This window comes from Pristis pectinata, chromosome 42 (genome assembly GCF_009764475.1).
Source record: "Pristis pectinata isolate sPriPec2 chromosome 42, sPriPec2.1.pri, whole genome shotgun sequence".
In the NCBI taxonomy this organism is placed as follows: domain Eukaryota; kingdom Metazoa; phylum Chordata; class Chondrichthyes; order Rhinopristiformes; family Pristidae; genus Pristis; species Pristis pectinata.
In genome coordinates this window covers 699711-719322 of record NC_067445.1, presented here as the reverse complement: position 1 = coordinate 719322, position 19612 = coordinate 699711, and the positions used below count along the sequence as shown (strand labels likewise).

The 19612-nt window shown below is 47.4% G+C and overlaps 3 non-coding genes across 3 annotated transcripts; 2 read left to right on the top strand and 1 right to left on the bottom strand.

The window, feature by feature from the left end:
• Positions 1-10177: 10177 nt before the first annotated feature.
• trnad-guc (transfer RNA aspartic acid (anticodon GUC)) lies at positions 10178-10249 on the bottom strand. The gene has a single exon. It is a non-coding gene; the product is annotated as a tRNA-Asp (tRNA).
• Positions 10250-10757: 508 nt separating this feature from the next.
• trnag-ucc (transfer RNA glycine (anticodon UCC)) lies at positions 10758-10829 on the top strand. Its single transcript has one exon. It is a non-coding gene; the product is annotated as a tRNA-Gly (tRNA).
• A 1422-nt stretch (positions 10830-12251) lies between these two features.
• LOC127566505 (U1 spliceosomal RNA) lies at positions 12252-12410 on the top strand. The gene has a single exon (XR_007955740.1). It is a non-coding gene; the product is annotated as a U1 spliceosomal RNA (small nuclear RNA).
• Positions 12411-19612: the final 7202 nt, after the last annotated feature.

Genomic DNA, 19612 nt, shown 5'->3' with positions numbered 1-19612 from the left:
GTGGCTTATTAGGACGTCAGTAAGGACTTTGATAAGGTTCCACGCGGTGCGCTCTTATGGAAGGTTAGACCCAGGGAGTGCAAACTAAGTGGATGCACAATTGACTTGATTTTAGGAAGCGGAGAAGGATAAATGAAGTTTGGTTTTCGGACCGGAGGCCTGTTACTGGTGTTGTGCCACAGGGTTGGTGCTGAGTCTTTTCTGTTTGTCTTTGAAATAAACGATTTGGATAAGAATGTACAAGGCATTGTTAGTAATTTTGTAGAGACGCTAGAATAAATGGTATAGTGGACGGTGCTTATCAAAGATTACAGAAGGATACAGCTGGGTAAGTAGGCCGAGGAATGGCAGATTTTTAAAAATTAAGACAAGTGCGAGGTGTTTGATTTTGGAGTCACATCAAGGTTGGACTTTCACACAACGGTAGGACCGTGGGGAGTGTTGCAGAACATATGGACTTTGGTGTTCAGGGAAATGGTTCCTAAAATGGAAAGATGTTATTAAAATAGAAAGAGTACAGAAAAGATGTACACGGGTGTTGCCAATTCTCGACAGACTGAGTTACAGAAGGAGTTTGACAGGCTATAACATTTGTCCTTCGAGCAGAGGACACAGATGATCTTAGAGAAGTGTATAAAGTCATGAGTGGCATAAGTAAGTTAGTGTCTTTTCCCCAGGGTTGGGCTATCAAGAAGCAGAGTGAATAGGTCTACGTTGAGAAGGTGATGATTTGATAGGAATTTAAGGGAAATATTTTTTACACAGCTGTACGTATTTGAATGAGCTGCCAGAGGAATCCGTTGAGGCAGCTACAATAAAAAAATAGACAGATGAACAGATACATGACAGGAGAGCATGAGAAAGATATGTGCCAAACTCGGGTAAAAGGGATTAGCTTGGCTGCGGAGAGAGACAGAGGAAGAGAGACAGAGGAAGAGAGAGAGAGAGGACCGAGAGAGGGAGAGGGAGAGAGAGAGTGTGTGTGTGTGTGTGAGAGAGAGAGAGAGAGAGAGAGATAGAGACGGACAGACAGACAGAGAGACAGAGAGAGATCTAGAGAGACAGAGACAGAGACAGAGAGAGCGAGACGTACATTCACATCAAGCTCACGATCTTCCACTGACAGTCCGTCTCAGTTACCATCCACAAAATGGAGAAAGTGACGATGCGAATGTTGAGGAAAGGCAGAGCGTCACGACCGAAGCGGGAACAAAGAACGAGAGGCGTGAAAAAGTAAGGAGTCAACGGAACAACAGGTCAGGCAGCATCCGTAGACAGGGAAGCTGGGACATGGTTTCAGTTCGAAGACTGTCAGCACTGGCGTGCAGAGGTAACAAGTTGATACGAGGCAGCAGGGCAAGTGTTGGGAGGGTAGATTGGGACAGAAGGGAAATCACTGTGGGTTTTAGGCCAGGGGTGACATCGGCATCAGCTGTAAACTGCTGTTTTAGGGCTCTGTTCATGAGGTGATTTTCACTTTCTCTCGAGTGGGGAATGTAAGCTCGGGAGAATGAAGGTAGATTTAATTATACTGTTTTGCACAGTTTATTTCCATAATGTAATGATTTGCATAGTCCAATTAAACGGGTCTTTTACCGCGTTCTTCAGCTCCTGTCCGAATTTGCTGAGTCATGGCGTATATACACGTGTTGGTGCAGCAACACAGAAGTTGTAGCATTATCGCAGTGTGTTTGTGATAAAACGAGGATCAGTGACAGAATCATTGTAATACATTGAATTTCGCTGATAGATATAAAACCCCACCTGTGTTCCCCACAACAATATGAAACTGACGGTTACACTTAGTAAACCAATGGATTTCCTTCGGTTCTCCATCTCCGGGTCCTTGTCATTCTCCCCATTGCTGCGGTCCCGAAGCCCCGCTGCGGGTTCCACTGGCCGCTACAATCTGTTTGACCGTCAGGATATTGAACAGAAAAATCAGAAAAAAGGGGACTCAAGCGGTTAAAATGTGGTGAAACATTTCAAAAGCCGCACAAGCAGGGGATGTAGATGGGTTTAGTGGAACAACCCCAGAGAACTTTATCAGTTATTTTTCTAGGCTTCTGTGTAAAATACCAAGGGACATTTTCTAAACAGCCTAGCACACCTACTGTCCCTATAACCACAGCCGCCGTTGTCTCCGTGCAATATGTTATCTGCTTCACATAACAAATGGCTACAAATCGATCAAAGGTGAAAGCCACTGTCAGCCAGACAGAGACCACGGTGCTTGCAAACACCAGCCATAGACCGAGACTGCACACAAGAATGATGAGCAGGAATGATCGCGGAAAAATAAATCAACGCAGTCCACCTCAGCAGGTTGTCCGAGATAACGACCAGGAGATCGGCTGCTGCCATTCCCATCAGGTAGCGAGTGACACATTTGGAGAGTCCGCACTTTCCTCGGGACAGGATGACAGTCGTCACCAAGTTACCTACAAGAGAGACAAAGGTAAGTAGAGGAATTGCTAATCAGTCCCGGAGCCAACTCAGCAGTTTCAGAGGATCTGGTGACAATTCCATTTTGTTGCTGCATCGAGAGATGGAAACTGGTCCCTGTACCACGCGAAGGGCGGAGAGAGGTAGCAATGTGGGTAAAGGCAGAGAAGGGGTTTATAGCGTCATATACGCTGGGTCGGATCTGCATAAGGCTTGCTCACTATTGACGGGAATTTGCGGTGGAAAGGAAGTACCGTCTGGGTGTCTGTTTGCTCAGAAGCATGACGTGATGGATCAGATTTTCCGTCGCCATTCGAATCCAATGGTGAATGGAATGGATGCACCTGGCCGCTAGATGGTGGCAGTGTTCTACGTAGAAATCATCACCTTCCCGGAGCTCCCTGTCAGCGACAGATCAACAGAAGGACAAAACAAAAACAGGAAGTTCTGGAAACACGGCGCCAAGGAAGCAGCATCTGAAGAAACAGAATCCGGTTAATGTTTCGGGACAGAGACCATACCCCTGAAATGTTCTGCGAACGTCCCTGACCCGAAGCGTTAACGGGTTTGTGCTTCCAGAATATCCTGTTTTCAACAGGTACGGTGCAGTCTGACACAGCCTCACAGCCAGCCGTGTTTCCCACTGAATCCCTCACAGGGAGGTGAGGTATTGCAATACACAGCAGCAAGCTTGCTGCAGTCGTCTGACGTCTTGACGGTTTCAGATATAATCGATCCATATTTTACAAAATTGATAACTACTAAGCGACTTTGGCGCCAAGAGCATTTCACTGAATTCTCCATCAACTGTCGCATACTTAGTGACTGCATATTCGTTTATTAAAAAAAAACATGTTCCACAACGGCTTGGTTCTGTAATATGGAACTTTTCACAACTATTGCTACCTTCCAATGATCTGATTCCTGTCCCTAACCCAGACACCCGCTGCCAGAACATTCTGCTCCACCAGCTGCTCCACTGGCTGTTTCCATCCAGCAGTTTGTTTGTCGATCCAGATCCCAGAATCCACAGTCTCTTGTGCCACCATTCCATTCTTTGAAATGCAGCGACTGGGCAGGTGACTGTGGAAACAAACAACCAGATGAACCATTCTTAGCATTGCAATTAGATGTGAATTTCCAACCACGGCAGCTGAGACAGCAGCTTACCGGGAATTTCAAAGGCTGAAACAACAGGAGAGTAAATGTCTTCTATCCGCCTGATTACTGGGAAACCCCAGTGAGAAGCTGTGACTTCTGTTGATCCCGAATCCTCAGCTCGGGCATATAATCTGAGTTTACCTTCTCCAATGGGGTCTGATTTATACAGAGTATCAGTCTCCAGTGACACGGTTACACGCAAACCATTCCACTTTTTTATACTCATTTGAACAAACAAATTGCAACAACACCATTGATTATGTTGGAAATTTCGGGACGATTTAACACAGAGATATCAAAATGCTCGGCTTTACCTCAGTATTGTCCCTGGTGGAAATAAGAGCGGTACCTTTAACCACACAAGACTGAACTTTGTCAGGTAGCGGCTCCATAAATGGTTTTCAGACAATCGTATTGACGGCTTATTCATTTATGAATGTAGCCAATATCTCCCCAGTGAGCGGTGAATCCAGCGACATAAACTGACCCACCTCCTCTGTCCCTGCAGTTTGCCCAGGCAGAACTGTGCAACTCCTTCCTTCAGTCCTTCAGCTCCATCATGGCCTCTCACCCAACTTCTAGCCTCAGTAAATGGTAACAGATCCAAAACACCGCTCTCCGTGTCCAGCGCACCGCAGGTCCCGTTCACCATCACCTACCTGCTCACTGTCCCCAGGTATCTACAGTTTTCCTTTGTATCGATATTCACCATTGTTTTAGATATACAGCGCTGCTTCAAGATTTTCCTTGCAATGTAAATAATTTTGTATTTAATGTGGTGTATGATATGTAAACATTTTAACCATTGTGAAAGGACACCCGCTTGGGTAAATGTATCACCTACTGCAGTGAAACGTAATCTGTTGTTTCAAACTGTTATCTGTCGTGTCCAGATTTCATTGTGTGTACAGACGTCAGCTTCTGCTGCTGGTCTCCCCGCTGTGACCATTTCCCCTTGCATCCCTGTGGTGGTGTTGGTCTGATGGTGTGCTGCCGCTGGAATTGTGGAAAAATCTGTCCCTATTTTGCTGCATCACCCATGTGCAGTATATGTGCTACATGCCGTATTGTTATTGTTGAACTCAGCCGCAACCCAAAACTTTACCACAACTGGACCAACGGGATACGAAATAATACACCTCTCCCGATCTAATTGTGCCTATAAGCGTTCACCGGCCATTAACCCAGCTACGTTCGTCCCACTGTCCTCCTCACAACAATATATGGACGATCATGACTGCCTGTTAGCAGTGGAGGTCACTATTATCCCCCGGCCCGATATAAGGAATGCACCCATCGACAACCCCGATCTAATTCTTTTCACTGATGGTTCCTCACATCGACCACGCGATAATTTACTGTTAGCAGGATATGCCACAGTTCCACCCTACAAAATAATGGAAGCCTATGCACTTCCCATTGGTACTTCAGCTCAGGAGGCGGAACTCTGTGCGGTTACCCGTGCCTGCATTTTGGCAGCAGGCAAGAACGTTCATCTATTCTGACTCTAGCTATGCCTTTGGGGTGGTCCATGACTTTGGTCAATTATGGAAAAATAGAGGTTTTATTACCTCCTCTGGAAAAAAAAAACATTAAGCATACCTCTCTTATTCTTAATTCATTGGATGCCATTGACTCCCACAGAATTTGCCTATCATAAAATGTGAGGCTCATACCTCAGCTATGATAAAGTATCAAAAGGCAACAGATTTGCCGACAAAGAAGCTAGGAGTGTTGCTGCAGAACCATATCCCATGTTGCAGGCAGCTCGCACCTAATATTGAGCAATTCTGGATGATAGCTCTCCCTTGGTGTGGAACTGGAGAGCCGCAAGGGAATTGATCAGTATCGCACCCGCACAAGAAAAGAACAGCTAACGACACGGCTGAGGGGTTTTAAGAAACACAGCAGGCCCTATCTGCCGTAACAGCTGCATTGGTTTCTACTGGGACTGTGGCCCTGCAGAATAGGGTGGCCTTAGGTTTTTTCTTCGCCGAGAGAAGAGGCACTTGCGCCATTGTGGGCCAAGAATGCTGCACCTATGTGCCTGATGAGTCAGAAAACATGACGCACCTGTCAGATTATATTGGGGATTCAGCTCAGAAAACGAAGAAAATTGGAAAGCAGTTTCACAACTGTAATCCTCCTGGAAGTAGCTGGTTCCCTCTGGAAGTTGGTGGCAGTCCCACATACATTATGGCATACTCCTGATCATTGTTGGTATCAGCGAAGTGACTGTGCGATTTCTATGTGTTGTGTTGCCCTCCGCAGGCCACTGTACATCAGGCCTGTACTGTGTATCAGGCCTGTGTACATGTACCCACGGTTAGAATCTAGTGAGAGAGACGATGATAGTTATGATGAGGAGGAATGTTTGAAGATGCGACCATACCCTGTGGGGTATGAACCTCCTTTTCAACAGGAGAAGGAAGAGTGTTGTACCAGAGGATCAACAAGGAGGGATTGTAGAATAATAAATGGTGTCTTTTGACTATGCTGGGGCTGATGGGATTCTTGACAGTGTATAATAGAACTATGCCTGCAGCCAACAGTAAATCTGGGCTTGGAGTCAGCAGGTTTGCAGGAAACTGATGAAACCAAGCTTTGTAATTAAACAAGTTGCGAGTTCAGCCTTGACCTCAGCACAGAGCACCTGAAAATGTTGTTTTCTCTTATTTTGATCTATGTGACACATTGAATAAATTCATCAAGTATGTAACAACGGTAACTGAACTAGTGACGCGATATAGCTGTTGTTTTAACACATAAATTAAGCTTGCAATCTTCTGTATGTTTCACTGCCCACTCCCCATGTTAGCATGGATAACTAAAGCCTTGGAAGGAAACTCGAGTTATCGGCACCTATTGTAGATTAAATTAGAGTTTCCACGACACCCTCCGACAATTCTGCAAGTTTCAATTTGATCTCCCCTTCTTCTCCTGAACACCAGAGAAGACAGGCCCAGCCCACTCACTATCCTCTCACTCAGCAACCTGTCCTCCCTGGAACCAGTCCAGTCAGCTTGGGGAACTGTAACTGTACTCCCTTCATTGCAGATATATCCTTACTGAGGTTGTGTGACCAGACCCGGACACAATGTTCAAGGTGCGCTCTCACCAGGGCCCTATATAATCCCAGTGAGACATCTCCACTCTTGGTCTCCAATCCTCCTGCATCACTGGGAAAAATCCTCTCGGCCTCCCTCATTTCCTACTGTCCCTGCATGGTAACTTTCAGTGGTTTGTTTGCAAGGACGCCCAGGTCCATCCGAACATTTCACTCTGTCCCCATGGCAAAATTTCTCTCTTCTTCCACGTTTCGTCTGGCAATGGATGGCCTCCCATTTCCCCACATTCTGTTCCACCTGCCCCGTCCTCACACATTCACTTACCCTGCCTGCACCCCACACACCCTCTCTGCAACCTTCTCACTGCGGACACTGCCCCCCAGCTGCCGTAAGACCAGCAGACATAGAGTCGCAGAGTTATACTGCACGGAAACAGGCTCTTTAGCCCAGCTCGTCCATGCCAACCAAGTGGCCTTCCTGAACTACTCCAATTTGTCTGCAGTTGGCCCATATCCCTCTAAACCTTTGCTCTCCATAGAACTGTCCAAATGCCTTTTAAATGTTGGAACCGTACCTGGATGTACCATCTCTTCTGGCGGCTCATTCCATATACGCACCATGTTCTATTTGATAAACCTTCCCATCACGTCCTTAAGATAGTTCCTCTCTCACTTTAAACCTATTCCTCTAGTCTTGGACTCCCCTCCCCTGGTAAAATGACATCGGCTGTTCACCTGACCTATGTCTGTCATGATTTTATAAACCTCTGTTAGGTCACGGCGAAGAAGTCTTAGCCTATGCAACCTCTCATTAACCAAGCCCCCTTGGTCTGGCAACATCCTCAAATCTCTTTTGCACCCTCGCAAGATGAACGACCTCCGCCTGACAGCAGGAAACCCAGAACTGTACGCAGTGCTCCAAATGCAGCTTTCCCAATGGCTTGTACAGCTTTAACATGAGGTCCTAGTTCTGGTGCCCAAAATTCTGACTGATGAAGGCATGCATGTCAAACGCCGTCTTCGCCACCCTACCTGTGTTGCCACGTCGAAGGACCTGCACCCTCAGGTCTCTAGTTCTACAACACTCCCAGGGCCAGACCACTTATGTGTCAGTCCAGCCGTGGTTTGTGTTACCAAGATGCAACATCCCGCATTTATCTGCCGATCCTCGGCCCACTGACCTAGTTGATCAAGATCCATTTATAATCTCAGATAATGTCCAGTATAGCCCTATTTTAGTATCATCTGCAATCTCACTGCCAATGCCACCTATAAATGATTATGAGACAAACAATAGCAGACCCAGCACTGTGTTCCTCTGTTTCACCTCTGGTCACAGGCCTTCAGGCTGAAAAACGACCCTCTGTCTCCTACCATTAAGCCAATATTGTGTCCATTTGACCAGCTCCCCCTGGATCCCATGTGATCTAACTTTCCATACCAGCCAACCATGCGGGACCTTTCCAAAGGCCTTGCTGAAGTCCATGTGGACAGCGCCTACTGCATTTCCCTTATCTATCTTCTTGGTTGCCTCTTCAAAAAAAGCTCGACCAAGTTCAAGAGACAATTCCCACAGAGTCTTGCTGGCCATCCATAATCAGTTCTTGCCTTTCCCAGTGCAGGTAGATCCTGTCTCTCAGAACACCCTCCAACAACTGTCCCAGTACTGATGTGATCCCCACCAGTCTGCAGCTCCCAGACTTTTCTTTGCAGCCCTTCTTAAATTACAGCACAACATTCGCCACCCTCCAGTATTCTGCCCCTCACCCGTGGCTATCGATGATACAAGTATCTCCACAAGGGGCCACACAATGTCTTCCCGATCTTCCCACATTGTCCAGGATACACTTGGTCAGGACTCAGCGATTTATCTACCTTTGTGCGTTTTAAGACGTCCAGCACCTCCTCCATTGTCATGTGGTCTCTCTTCAAGAAATTTCTCACCCGAGTTCCCTGCCATTTATATCCTTTCCCAGAGTAAATACAGGTGAAAAATGTGTGTTAGGGACCTCACTCAGACCCTCTGATTCCACATACAGATGACCTCGGTGTTCACTCCTACTGTCTAACTGTCGTATTGGAAATGTGTGTCTGGGTCGGGCTCAGTGTGGGACTGAATGTCTCTGTTGTCTGACACTGTGTAACTGATGAGCTGTCAATTTCTCTCTATTGTGGAATGTACGTTGTGTGTAGGAGACGAAGCGGCTGCACTATTCCTTGTGCCTCGGGGGGAGGGAGCATCAGAGTGGATTGAAGTCTATCCCTGTGGGAAGGAAAAGTAAACGGGATCACTGAGTGAGCGGTCAAAGGCAGACGGAAGTGCGAAGCAGCCGGTGCAGCCAGTGCCAGTGTGTGAGGCAGCTGCAGGGCTGCATCTCTCTGCTTCTGCCGACCAGCAGAGGGCAGCATCCCAAACCCAAGTGAGGGACACACACACCACCACATCCCGGCACGGATCCGGCCATGGGACTGCCCATGGAGCAGGGAGATTTACACAGGTCGCATTTCCACTCACCTCTGCCGTGGGACTCGCCGCTCAACCGGAGTCAAACAGCCGCTGTTTAAACGGTGTCCCTCACACTTCTCACCGGGAGCCTGAAAAAGACGGTCTTTGTAAAACTGCCCCTACCCTGAGTGTCCGGCTCTGTGATCACTGCTCACTGTCCAGTAACAGCACATACGGGGAGACTGGAACCGAACCTGGGACTTTCCATCCTGGTCTGCGGAGAGGAAGCTTCAGTGACCGTCACCGGCAGCTACTTCCCACTCCGCCCTGCCCACCCCCAGCCCGGAAACGGCATCTCCTTCCCTACTCACTCACTCCATGTTCTGAGCCCAGTCGCCGCTCCACTCTTCCTCTTCCTCCCAGCCGCCGCCTCCACTGCCCCGGGTCCGGACTCCATGCCGATCCCTGAGCCCATTTGCGGAGCCTCTCCCAGAGCGATGCGCTGCTGGAAGGAGGCTGCTGTCTGCGCCCTAACCCCGGGCCCGGGAGTTCTCCTTTACCGGCTGCGTTAAACTCGCTCCTGCCGCTCGCTGAGGGAATGGCGCTCACAGGTGGAGCTAAAGCACACGGGGCATGTGCTTGCCGCCCGCTGTCAATCAGGTCCAGCAGCGGGGCTACGCGGTGCATACGTTCCTGTCCGCCTTACGTCACAGAACGAATGCCAGCCGGAGCTTTCCCCAGTTCACTTTGATCAGAGCCTGAGGGAAGGGTCCGAGGCTGGAGGAGGGACAGGACGGCTTTGTCCGCGACCCGTCCGCTGTAAAACATGTCCATTTGGGATCGTTCTCTGCAATGTGTTTCAGCTGTTCCTGAGGCTGAACACGATGTCCCTTCTTCTCGGGAGACTCTCCCCTCTCGGGCGAACTGCAGCCCAGCCTGTTCCACATTCCGAATATGAAATGAACTGATCACCGAAACACCAAATTCTTTGCCACTTTTACATTTTATTGTTCCAAAATTCTCTGGTATTTCCAGTTACCTGAAAGCAGAATAACCATCTCCCCGTCGGGGAATTGAACCCCGGTCTCCCGCGTGACAGGCGGGGATACTGACAACTATACTAACGAGGAACCGACAGGATTATGTGGTCTGTAATGTGGATGTCAGGGTACCGGAGGGTTCACAGGATCATCCCAGTGTATGTTCGTTGACTGTTAACCGGCATCTTTCAGACACCCAATTCTCACTGTGTGACTGGAGGTGTCTCAGGATTGTCCAGCGATTCAGTCACTTGGCGGAAATGGGGAGCTCATTCGGGCCAAGCTGCGTGTGGTTGGAAAGGACATTTCTAATCACGATTGATTTTCCTAGCTGTGTGATGTGTGATGCAGGAAACGATTTGTAGCCCTTCGACTGTCACAGAGGTCGAATATCACTTCAGTCTGATCCAGGGTGAATAATCACTGGGTGCTGTGTGACTCCGGTCTGTTGGAGGGTGCCGACATCAACTGGACGGAACAGGGACTGCAGCAGTGTGAGGAATGACCCTTCAAAGAGCAGATCGGGGACTGCTGATCGAGTCAGAGTCAAACAGCACTGGAGACGGTTCAGTGCCCGCATCTCCTGCAGCATAATGGAGCGATGGTGGTACGGTGGTTAGCATAGCTGCCTTCCAAGCAGTTGACTCGGGTTCGATTCCCGGCCATCGCAGAGTTTTAATCTCCTCAGAATTCAACCCCTCACAGAACACGAGGGGCTGAGTGGTCTACTCATGCTCACTAGCGTACGGCTTCCTCGATTAATTTCGTTCTATCAGTGCGTGTAAAAGAGACCCCATCGCTGTTTCATTAATTATTGTTCACTGTGGGCAGATCAGTTGATAAGGGAAGGAATACACGTCCCTCATCTTTATCCGGGTAATCGATGAACGGATCAGTGTAGCTTCCTGCTCTTTCTCTATCCCAGATTCCCACAACAACCGAGGACACATCCCAGTTTGTCCCAGATGACATGTTCACACTGAGTGACGTCAGTCTGTTCACCACCCGCTCTCTGTGTTTACCCTGTGGGATCTCTCCCCTCGCTCCCATGATGACCATTAATTACCCATCTGTACCACTCTCACCTACCAGCACGGAGTCTATTGCCTTCAGTACCTTGGTGATTCAAGGTCTCGTCTGGATCTTTGTCAAACACCGCGAGAGTCCCTGCCTCCGGCACCCACACCGAGGGTGGGTTCCAGGTTCCAACCACCCTCTTCGTGGGGAAGTTCTTCCTCTGATGCCCTCCGGTTACAGACCCGTCAGGCACGATGAACCATTTCCCACTATCTCCGCCCCTGATAATGTGAGATAATTCTCCAAGGACCCGGTCACCCTCCTCCGCTCTAGGGGAAACACCCCCAGTGTATCCAGTCTGCATAACTGAAACGCTCCACCTCAGACATCATGCTAATCATTACCGCCCCCTCCTCCTCTACTGTCCATTTAGGGCTTCCCTCTCTCCCAATGCTCGACGGGAATATCCCATTTTTACAGCTGACCGGTCTGAATCTCTTTGTTTTTCTTCCCATCTTTGTGCCTGTCTGTAAGAAGTTTGGATTCTCTCTTCCTTGGTAAATTGCTGTTTCCGACGAGGTAAATAGCAGCGGATGGTTGCGATCCATCGACCTCTGGGTTCTGGGCCCAGCACGCTGCCGCTGCGCCACACTGTGTGATGTTGCTGCGCTGTGAATGCCCCGCCGTCCCTTCGATCATTTTTATTTATCGTTTATTTTCCCTCGCTGACGTCTCTTTCTTGCCTGACATTTCCCTTCTGTCTCTCTTCCCCTGTCTCTCTTTCTTCTTTTCCTTGTCCCTTACTTCCTGCCCCATCCGGTCACTATCCCTGTGCTGTCTGTGCTCTCTCCCGGTCGGATATCTGGTTCCCGACATTTCAGCAATGACTGTGTTTGACATGATTTCATTGACCCTGTTTTGCGTCCCTGCTGTCGGACATTCTGTTTATCTTCCCCTGTGTGTTACGTGTTCCAGATATAGCAGTCGGCGATTAACGACGACTCTACTTCCTAGAGCAACGTGGCCGGAACGGGCCGTGACAGGTGTGGAGTAGCGGGGTGCCGCAGGGTCCGGGGCACTGACCTCGCAGGGGAGTGACGGGGATATCAAGGCTTTTCTACCGGACAGAGGCTCGCCCACTGCACTCCGGGTGTGCTGACGCCTGCCATGTCCCAAAAGTGGGAACTCGACTGTAAAATGTGTGGTGGTGAGGACTGTGTTCGCACTCTCCCTGATCTTCAGTCAAACCTAGAATTACATTCGGCTTGTTCTGACCTTATCCCGTGCATGCCCTTTGTCGCCTGTGGTAACGGAGACGTTCAGCGTTCAGAACGGGACTGATTCTGCCGCCCGTCTCCTAAATTCTATTGCCTCCGCCTCTCCAAATGACAGTTCAATCTCCTGATCTGCACAAGCTGTTGTCCGCCCAGACCCCAGACCTGCGCCCTGCCCAGCCGAGTCTTTGTACCTGAGCCGAGAAGAGTGAGTTTCTGACACTCACACATGGGACGGTTCAGTAACAGGCCGGCGGGTGGTTATTCCACCCATGTCCCGAGCTCCGCGCTTCACTCCGGCACAAAGCTACCGTTCGTCATTCTCGGGGATACTTTCTCCTCACCCCGTGTTCTTGTCAGTGAGGCTCAGACTCCGAAACTTAATCAATAAAAGCATGACACTGAACAAAGAGGTGGATGTCGAGGAGATGGCCGAAAGAATGCCGGTGATCTATCCCTGTTAGACGTCACTTTCCCAGCTCTCTGGGGCTCGGGGCAGCATCGCGTTTCTCCAGGAATTTCCACGCATTATTCAAAATTCAAGATCACCAGCTTGGAGATGCCTGGGATTGAACCCGGGACCTCAAACATGCAAAGCACGCCCTCTCCCACTGAGCTACATCCCCGATACAAGGGAACCGTTTATGACAGACAAGAGATTGCAGATACTGGAATCTGCAGCAACAAACAATCTGCTGGATGAATTAGGCGGCCGAGCGGCATATGTGCGGGGAGAGGAATTGTCGCCGTTTTAGTTGGAAACTGACGTGGGAACGTGATGCAGGGAATGGACTGGAAACGTCGATAATTCCTTTCCCCCACAGGTTCTGTTCGACTCGCTGAGTTCCTGCAGCAGATTGTTTGCTGTGGTCGCTTCAGAAGCAAGATTCGCCCCAAATCCTCCCCGACCCCGCGGCGGACCCCGTGTTCCTCCCAGTCGGCATCAATCATTGCCATTGAAACATAAATGATAACAACTGGCTCAGGCCATTCGGCTCCTCATGTCTGCTCCCCCGTTCAGTAAGTTCATGGTTGATCATCTAAATTCACTTCCCTGTTCCATCTTTTCACATCCCTCTGGAAAACGTCAGAAATTATTCAGAGTCGCAATGAATGGTCAAAGCCCAAAAAACAAACAAAGCACAACATTCGACCCAGTAAGTTCCAGGGACGTTATTTTATGAAACTCGCGCATCCCGGTGAAAGGGAGGCATAACATCCGGACTCCCGGGCTTGAGACCCCGCAGGGAGGGCTCCCACTGAGCCCAGTGAGGCAGCAGCAGGGTGCGCCCGCCTCCGGACAGAGCAGTGTTCCCCAGCTGACAATGAGACGCACAGCAAAAGCTGCCCGGATCGCCAGAGTCCCTGGGTGGGCCCGAACAACCAACCTTTCGGTTAACAGCCGAACGCGCGGACTGATTGTGCCACAGAGATAACCTGAAGGAAGCGGGAATAAATTAACCGTTTTTCGGGTTGGGAGGCGGTGACCAGGGATCGGTTCTGCGACCCGGCTTTTCACAATCTGCGTCAATGGTTTTCATCCGGGTGTCACGGACAATGAAATACAAAAAAATAGTGGAACTCTCAGAGAGTCGAACATCATCTGTGGAGAGAGAAACAGAGTAAACTTTTCAGTTCGGAAAGTGAAGGATCTTTAACAGAAAACGTTACCTTTATTCCTCTTTTCACAGATGTTGCCTGTTCAGCATTTTCCGTTCTTGCTTCAGATTCACAGCAGCTGCAGTTTCTTTGACTTTCACGGAAAATATACCCAGGTTTGCTGATGAAACAAAACTTGGTGTCAGTGTGAATTGTGAAGAGGATGAGAAGAGGATTCAGTGGGACAGCGAACGGCGAAGGGAATGGGTGAAGACACGGCGGTGAGTGATTGAACGGTGTTGGTGTCCCGAGGAACCCGGGTGTCATTGGACTGAACATTAACATGCAGGGTCGGTGAGCAAGTGGGAAGGCAAACAGTACGTTGATCTTTATTGCAGGGGGTTTGAGTCTCGGGGCAAGAACGTCTCACTGGAATTATACAGGGCCCTGGGGAGACGGCACTTGTAATATACGGACTTGGGAATCAGGAAAAGGAGTTGGCCACTTGGCTACTCGTTCTGCTCCGCCATTCAGTGAGGTCACGGTTAATCTGATTGGATACTGAACTCCACATTCCCGTCTCCCCCGGTGACCCCTTGCTGAGTACCATGTATACATGTCGGCCTTCAAAAGTGTTCACATCTCTGATTCCACCACCCTCTGAGATGGGGAGATCCAAAGACTCCCGGCCTCCTGTGTACAGGTACGGCCCCTACCTGTACATCTGTGACCGAGGGAGTGCAGCAAATGCTCACTGGGTCTGTCCTGTGAGGAGAGCAGCAGCGTGGGCCCACATTCTCCAGAGTAGAGTGAATGAGAGGTGTTCCTCACACACTCTAGGCCCACAGGTTCTGGTCCGGAGCAAATGGTTGAGTTTTATATTGAAGAGTAAATGAAAATAGAACATTAGGTGGATATATAAAATAAAACAGACATGCTTCATCGTGAGCAGACCAGGCGGCGTCCGTGGGAAGTGAAACGGAGTTAACGTTTCAGGTCAAATCCCTCCGCGTATCTGCTGTCCTATTTTCAGTTCTGACTCGGGATGCCTGATCTGAAACAGTCGCTCTCTTTCTCTTCCCACAGATGCAGCCTGACCGGATCGATATTTCCAGCGTGTTTTGCTTTTGTTTTAAAACTCAGTGTCAGGCCATTCGACCAATCTTGTCCATGTCGGCTGCAGATAATCCGTTGCCTTTCATCAGTATCCATGACCACTGTACCCGAGAGGATTTCCAAGGACATGTGGTCTGCAGTGGAATTGGCACCGTAAAATGATCCTCCTGTGTCGGTGAGTGGTAGAATATGTGGAAGCGGTTGCTGGGAATGTGGGGAGAATGAAATGGGATCGGTGTTAATGGGTGATTGAAGTGTGGACCCAGGGTGCCGAAGGGTCTGTTTCTGTGCTTGGTGACTCTATGACCATGGGCCGAGTACACAACAGCTGAGATTGTAGTTACGGAGGAAGAGATTTATGAGGATATTTCCAGCTCTGCGACATTTCAGCTGTGGGAAAGAATTTAAATGGCGGGGGGGGGGGGGTGTTGTTTGTTCTCTGAAATATAGGAAGCTGCAGGGAGATTTAGTGGTGGGTTATCAACATTTATGCAACAGTTTAATCCTGTTCATGGAAGTTAATTCAAGATTGCAATTGCACGTTGTAAATGCCGCTAAATACATCAGTAGAATTTGACTGAAGAGCAAGGAGAAGGAGGGTCTCAAGGTCAGGTACAGGAAGGGAAAGCGGCAGAGCGACGGAATGTGGACAGACGGGGAACGAGAGGGAGAAAGAGAAGGCAGTACTGGAGAGAGAGAGGAAGAGAGACAGACCGATGGACGGCGGGCAGACAGTCAGGCGGACAGACAGACAGGCAGACAGACAGACAGGCAACGAGAGACAGACAGACAGACATGGAGGAAAAAGGCGGAAAGGGCGATGTAAAGGAGCAGCAGAAGGTAAAGAAAGTCTAAGACACTGGAGCCACTCAACAGCTCAGGCAGCATGTGTAGAAAGGTAAACAGCTTCAGACGGACAATCTGCGTCAGAACCGGGAAGCAGAAGTAACCAACTGGTGTCAGGATGAGGAGTGAGTGGGGGAAGGGTGTATGAGGCAAATAAGATATCTCTGGGATGGTGAGTCCGGGGATGACTTCGGAATCAGCTGCAAACAGCTGGTTTCAAGATCTGTTCAGGGTTGGAATTGTAATTATAATTGGTTTATTTTCGTCACGAAGAAAACGACTTTGAAAACATTGTTTTGCATGCCAGCCATACAGATCTTTGAAGAGCATCAGTACATTTCGGTAGTACAAAGGAAAAGCAACAACATAATACAGACTATGGTGTTACAGTTACAAAGAAAATGCAGTGCAGGGTGACAATAAGGTGAAGTAGCCACTGTTACGAACCAGCAACAAAAGAAACTCACAGTCATGATTCAGTGTTAAAAACTATTTTATTAATCACTACTTATGATAATAAGAAAAATAAAAGTAAAAATGTTAGAATGTTAGAAGTAAAATTGTTAAACCTTGAACATTAACCCCAAAACTAAAATCGTCGTGTGTGTGTGGCAAAGTCCCAAACTCCAAGTCCAGGAATGGTTCTTAAAGTTCAGTTCAGCAAACCATTGTTGAAACATGAGCTAAGGCTTCTTCAACAACTACCGTTGTCTGAAGATAAAACGTAGATGTAGAGAACATAGAGAGAGTAATAACGAAATCCAAATGTTCCACGATGGAACCCAAACGACACCTCAGTGTTTACTCGGTAATGACTTCCTCACCCCGAAAAGCATCCGGATCGTGGCCATCGACAAAAAAAAAACCTGTTTCCCTCCACAGGTTAACAACAAAGTGGACTCCACCGGATTACTCCAAATAATCCGCACGTGGATTGCAGTGACAGACACAGTTATTGTTTCTCATCCACCGATAGAGAAACTAGCAGGCTGGTATCCCTCTCTCTCTCTTCTCTCTCTCTCTTCTCTGAGTGACACGTACTGACTTCTCCAACAACGTCATTACGTCCTTTACCTTCTGTTGACGTAAGAACGCCACACACACACACACACACACACATTCTCTCTCTCTCTCTCTCACACACACACGCACACAATGCCCGATCTGAAGGTGATATTCACCAATAGTAACCTAGTTCTTAACACATCCCACCTAAAAGGAATTTTTCCCCAAAATATTCAACCGCACATACAGTTAGTAATGTTAATAATTATCATGCTACAAAATTACAGAATATCAGATTAGTAAAGATACATGTTTCCCATTTAACATCAGGGAAGTCAATCAGCGATCACGTTTCTTTGCCTTTAATGTGAGTTATCATGAGATCAAACTCTTGCAAAATTAAACTCCAGTTTAACAGCCTTCTGTTCTTGTTTTTGACTCGACTCGGAAACACGAATGGGTTATGATCTGTATACACAGTCAGTGGTTTCTGAGCGGTGCAAACATATACACCGAAATGCTGCAAGGCTGAAACTAGTGACAGTAATTCTTTCTTTATAGTGGAATAATTATTTTTATGCTCGTTAAATTTCTTTGAAAAGTAAGCTACAAGATGGCCAAAATCATCACGGTCATCCTTCTGCAACAACACAGCTCCTGCAGCTTCATCACTGGCATCCACTGCTAATGAAAATGGCTTTTAAAAATCATGTGATTTGAGCACAGGATGGCAGCATAAAATGGCTTTCAGCTTCTCAAATGCTTCTTGACAAGGATCTGTCCAAACAAACTGCATTCCCTCCTTCAGATGTATAGTTAGGGGAAGAGCAACACCAGCAAAATATTTACAAAATTTTCGATAATATCCAACCATTACCAAAAACCTTCTAACATTCCTCGTAGCCGTGGGAGCAGGGAACTCAGATAATGCTTGAACTTCTGCCTGAACAGGCGCTAACTTGCCTTGACCTATAACATAACCAAGATATGTCACAGTGACATGGCCAAATTCACTTTTTGCCAAGGTAACTCTAAGGTTGGCTTCGGAAAGTGTTTTAAACAACCTTTCTAACGCAGTGAGGTGATCCTCTCATGTATAATTCCCTGTCACTAAGTCGTTAATGTAGATATCTGTATGTTTTAACCCATGAATCACCGAATTAATCATTCTTTGAAATGTTGCCGGAGCATTTTTCATTCCAAATGGCAAATCATTATATTCATACAATCCAGAAGGGGTTACAAAGGCAGAATCTCCCTTCCTCTATCTGTTAATGGAACACACCAGTACCCTTTTAATAGGTTAATCTTTGGAAGAAATTTAGCCTTTCCCACTCTGTCTATGCAATCTCGGAATAGTGTAAGCATCTGACTTCGTTACAGCATTCTCTTTCCCGAAATCTGTGCAAAATCTAACAGTTCCATCAGGTTTAGGCACAATAACACAGGGCGAACTCCAGTTTGAAGCGGAACGTCTAATAATATCATTTTCTCACATGTATTCAATCTCCTGGTCAACAAGTTTAATTTTTCCCACATCCATTCAATATGGGTGTTTGATTGGTTTTGTATCCCCAACATCAACATCATGAGTAGTTATCGACGTTCTGTTTGGAACATCTGGGAACAGTTTTTGTTTAAATTTTAAAATTAATTCTCTTATCTGTTGTTTTTCTGAAACTTGTCAATGGTCCAATTTCGTTTCAAGGTTCTCCAGGATATTTTGTTTCTTTTAGTTTCGATGGAACAATATTTGTTCTAAATTGGCCTTCCTCATTATGAACATCAGGCATTCTAGAAACAACCTTCATATCATCCACCATGGCCACAGCTGAATCTCTCTCAAAATAAGGCTTCAGCATGTTTACATGACAGAGTTGTGTTTTCTTGCGTCTATCTGGTGTTTTGATTATATATGTCAAGTCAGTTACTCGGGATGCAACAATATATGGTCCAGAAAAACGAGATTGCAATGGATTGTTTTGGCTCGGGAAAAATACCAACACCTTTTGTCCCGCTGCAAATGTCTTGGGCCGAGCACGTATGTCAAAACATGTCATCATTCTTATCTGGCTGGTTTTCAAATTTTCTCTCGCCAGCTGGCAGACTCTCTCCAACTGAGTTTTAAATTTTTGGACGTAGTCCAACAGACACAAATGCACTTCCTCATTAACCCATTTTTCTCTTAACAATTCTAAAGGTCCTCTCACCCGGTGTCCAAATACAAGCTCAAACGGACTAAATCCTAATGACTCCTGTATTGATTCTCCAACGGAAAACAAAAGTAAATAATCGCCCTCGTTCTAATCCTTTGTGTGTTCAAAGCAATATGTCTTCAGCATATTTTTGAGAGTAGAATGAAATCTCTCCAGATCATCCTGAGATTCTGGGTGATATGCGTACGATACAATCTGCTCTGGTCTTAGCTCAGAGACTAGTTGCTGGAATAAATTAGACATAAAATTACTTCCTTGATCAGATTGAGTTTCTTTTGGCAAACCAACTAAAGTAAAAAAAAATAAAAGAGCCTTTGTCACAGTGTTGGCCTTAATATTTCTAAGGGGTATTGCCTCTGGAAATCTAGAAGTTGCATACA